The following is a 4,706-nucleotide window of genomic DNA, read 5'->3' on the forward strand; positions in this document are numbered from 1 at the left end:
TCACTCTTTTTAAAGCTAATTAATTTCCCATAGGGCTGATTGTGCAAGAAACTTAACATAGATGACCATAACCTACAGGATCTAATGTCTAAATGGAGATACGTGTTCAGTCTTGTTATAATGACTCATTACTATCCCAAAACCTCTGACAATTCTCAGTTCCTGATTTGGGCCTTAAGTGAGACAAGCTGTGTTTTCATATAACATCAACACATTTCCTCATTCAACAAAAATAGAAAGACCATCACCTTTTGTGCTGACTTTGTCTTCTGTATCATCACCTTTCCTTTAGTGGGAACCACAAAACAGTCAAAATTTAATCTAACATCATTCACCATACAGCTACAATAGAACTACACAATGGATTAAAAAATACTCACTGGAGAAGCTCAGCATTGCTCTGTGGCGCAAGAAGATCTTCAACATCTTCATCCTCATCATCCTGATATTTAGTGTGATTGTAGGCAACATCAGATAACCAAGGGTAGGCTTTTTCAACCACTATGTTGTCATCATCGTCATCATCATCCTCACCATCATCCTCAACGTCATCTTCTATCTCCTGATTATACAACTCTTCATCCTCAGTCTCCTCGTCTTTGTACAGGTCCTTAAGGCTGAGACAAGTTTAATGATCATTAAACCTTAGTGACACGATATTTGAACCAGTGTACATGCAAAACACTACTCCTTTTTCTCTGCTTTGGTTGGAAACAAAGAGTTAAAATCTTCAAATGTGCGATGGAAAACTACAATCAGAATGCTGTTTTCTTCATGATACAGTGTGTGGAGAGATACGGCCCAGTGATCTCTCGCATTGGTTAGGGCTGACCTGAAGTCCTAATGCATGGGGTCAATGTTATAATGTGCCTTCACTATTCCACATCTTTTATTCCTTCTGCTATCAAGCTATTAAATGCTTTAAATAGTGTTTCTTAAATGACTGACCGTATCGGGCTGCTTGTTTGGCACTGACTTTTTATTAAATTTTGTATGTGGATCTGCTGTATATCCTCAGAAAAAAGTTACTGTAGAGGTACATTATTGCCATTAAAGATATAAACAGTGTAACTACACATTTAAGTGGCAAACGGTGGTGCAGCAGGTAGTGTCGCAGTCACACAGCTCCAGGGACCTGGAGGTTGTGGGTTCGATTCCCGCTCCGGGTGACTGTCTGTGAGGAGTTGGTGTGTTCTCCCTGTGTCTGCGTGGGTTTCCTCCGGGTGCTCCGGTTTCCTCCCACGGTCCAAAAACACACGTTGGTAGGTGGATTGGCGACTCAAAAGTGTCCATAGGTGTGAATGTGTGAGTGTGTCTGTGTTGCCCTGTGAAGGACTGGCGCCCCCTCCAGGGTGTGTTCCTGCCTTGCGCCCAATGATTCCAGGTAGGCTCTGGACCCACCGCAACCCTGAATTGGATAAGCGGTTACAGATAATGGATTAATGAATGAATGAACTATACATTTAAAGGTACAACGGTGTTCTTAAAGTCCAGTTTGTTTGCAAGCTTTTATTATAGAACTGTGTAAAACCTACAAAAAAGAACATAAGTCCTGGAAATGAGGTGGGGCCTGTGTATCAACATAACATAAAAATCTACAATTATTGTGGAATATGGTACAATTATGTTCCCCAACCTAAGGTACAGAATATGTACCCTTGAGGGCACCATGATAGCGTCAACAAAAGGTAGCACCTCAGTGTTGTTTTATTGTGTAAAAAACATCAACATAATTACGAAGCAGTATAAAATCAGCCAGTTGTGTGAGTTAAAATGAGAGTTAAACACCATTCAACTTTTTTTTGTCTGCTCCAGTCTGATCAGTAGGGATCTTGTGGTCAGAAATCCAATAATGCATCTACTGCGATTCATACAATCTATGTGACAACTATGAGGAAGGTAGACCTCACCAAACGTTTAGAGTGAGTGTAGATTTTTAGCCTTTAGTTTACCTGTCATTAATGTTTAACCCTGAAACTGATGCAGCATCTTTCTTCTCTTCTTCTTTTTCCTTCTCTTCTTCTTTTTCCTTCTCTTCTTCTCCACCTTCCTCCTCTTCTTCTCCTCTCTCATCTTCCTTTTCTTCTCCTGCATCCTCTTCTTCTCCTCCACCCTCTTCCTGTTCTTCTTCTCCATCCTCCTCAATGTCTTCTCCTCCATTCTCCTCTTCCTCCTCTTCTCCTCCAACCTTCACTTCCTCTCCCCCATCCTCTTCCTCTCCCCCATCCTCCTCCTCTTCCTCACTTCCATCCTCCTCCTCCTCATCCTCCTCCTCATCTCCTCCATCCTCTACCTCAGTGTCTCCCAGATTGACCAACTCCTTCTCTGATGCACTTCTTCTGGAAGATTCATCTTCAGTCCCTCCATCATCAGCTTCTTCTTCTGGTTCTTCTTCTTCTTCTTCTTCTTCTTCTTCTTCATCATCTCTGTCTCCTCTAACATTCCTCTCCCCACTCCCTTGTTCTTCATCCTGTTCTTCATCATAAAAACCAGCTCTCCCTCCTTCCTCTATTTTACTCTCTCCAGCTTCACTCAGACCTCTCTCCATTTCCTCATTCACCTTTTCCTTCTGGTCTTTTAGGTTCTTCTCATTCTCATCTTTATTGCTGCATTCCTGTCTTTTCTGCTGCTGCTTTTTCGTCTTTTCCTTCTTCGTCTTCTTCTCCTTCACCACTGCTCTGGTGTTTATTGTAAAGGTTTCAGGGATTGTCTTACATTCTGATCCCCTCTCTTCCTCCACATGTTCAGGAGATTCTACTCCAGCTGTGCTCTTCACTTCAGGTTTTGACACTTTGTAATTTTTGAGGAGCTTTCTCCCATTCGAGGTGAGAAATATCAGGTCTCTCTCATTGTTGGTGTCAGGATGTATGTACGACATTAAGGAGGATACCTGAGAGTTTGTTTCTTTCACTTCTTTCAGATTCCTTGTCTGTTTTTCTACTCTTTTTTCCTCTCTCCTGGTCTGCATTCCAAAAGTAAGGCTTTCCTCAGCTTCACAAAACATGGCACTGCTCTCACTGCTTTGCCGGCGTTTGTTTGACTCATAGACTGTGGACAAACAAACACAATATTTTACAGTTCATCAAAGGTCTACTAGTGGCCACTTCAAATTACTGGTACAGTGGCAGTATTTGACAAATTAAAGGTTTTAGTTTTTGAATTCTAATTATTTTGAGGCATACAGAATAATTATGGATACAACAACAAATGTGTTAATTTCAGTTATTCCTCCGGGTGACTGTCTGTGAGGAGTGTGGTGTGTTCTCCCTGTGTCTGTGTGGGTTTCCTCCAGGTGACTGTCTGTGAGGAGTGTGCTGTGTTCTCCCTGTGTCTGCGTGGGTTTTCTCCGGGTGACTGTCTGTGAGGAGTGTGCTGTGTTCTCTCTGTGTCTGCGTGGGTTTCCTCCGGGTGACTGTCTGTGAGGAGTGTGGTGTGTTCTCCCTGTGTCTGCGTGGGTTTCCTCCGGGTGACTGTCTGTGAGGAGTGTGGTGTGTTCTCCCTGTGTCTGCGTGGGTTTCCTCCGGGTGACTGTCTGTGAGGAGTGTGGTGTGTTCTCCCTGTGTCTGCGTGGGTTTCCTCCGGGTGACTTTCTGTGAGGAGTGTGGTGTGTTCTCTCTGTGTCTGCGTGGGTTTCTTCTGGGTGACTGTCTGTGAGGAGTGTAGTGTGTTCTCTCTGTGTCTGCAGGGGGGTTTCCTCCGGGTGGCTGTCTGTGAGGAGTGTGGTGTGTTCTCCCTGTGTCTGCGTGGGTTTCCTCTGGGTGCTCCGGTTTCCTCCCACAATCCAAAAACACACGTTGGTAGGTGGATTGGCGACTCAGAAGTGTCTGTAGGTGTGAGTGTGTGAGTGAATGTGTGTGTATGTGTTGCCCTGTGAAAGACTGGTGCCCCCTCCAGGGTGTGTTCCTGCCTTGTGCCCAATGATTCAGGGTAGGCTCCGGACCCACCACGACCATCAACTGGATAAGTGGTTACAGATAATAAATGAATGAATGTACCAATTTACAATAAAAATAGACTTATAAATACATGATTTTTTGTATTAGCTTGTAAACACTTAAATGTCATTAATAATCATTTGTAACACATTGATGGCAAGTGTGACAGTGACCTTGTTTGTCTAATAGTGAAAGTGTCAGAGAATTTCTGAACATTTCGAGATAAAAAATAAGCTCAGACCTGAGAATAGTTGAGATAGTGATTTCACATGTTAAGGCACACCGTATTATCCCCAGTGTGTAAAAATACACTCTCATTGTAATAATGCCCTACCTGGCTTGGGGTCTTGGCCAGAGGGGTGTTCAACGCCTTTCACCTTCCTCCTTTGTTTCTTAGCTGGGTGTTTCTCACTCAGAGTGCTGGAGGAGCTTTTCCTCTGGTTTTGTAGCTCCTCTATCTCAGCATCAGGTTCTGAGAAACCCATCATCTTCCAGACCACTGGATTCACTGAGTAAAACAGTGACCAAGGAGCTGATGTGGGGCAATGCTGGATTTCTCCAGCCCAGGCTTGTGGATACTGCCTCAGAGGGTCATTATATGATGGTTCCTGATAGACGCCGTGGTACTGACAATCGCGTGGGGTGCCAGGTGGAAGAAAAGAGGTCTTCAGAGCTTTGCGAATGTTCTGTTGGCTTTTTTTCTTCTTTGAGGTGTTTCTCGGCTGAGGTTCAGTTCCTGACGGCTGTGGCTGTGTTAACCAGGTGAAGGGA

The sequence above is a fragment of the Hoplias malabaricus genome, chromosome 17 (genome assembly GCF_029633855.1).
Source record: "Hoplias malabaricus isolate fHopMal1 chromosome 17, fHopMal1.hap1, whole genome shotgun sequence".
Classification (NCBI taxonomy): domain Eukaryota; kingdom Metazoa; phylum Chordata; class Actinopteri; order Characiformes; family Erythrinidae; genus Hoplias; species Hoplias malabaricus.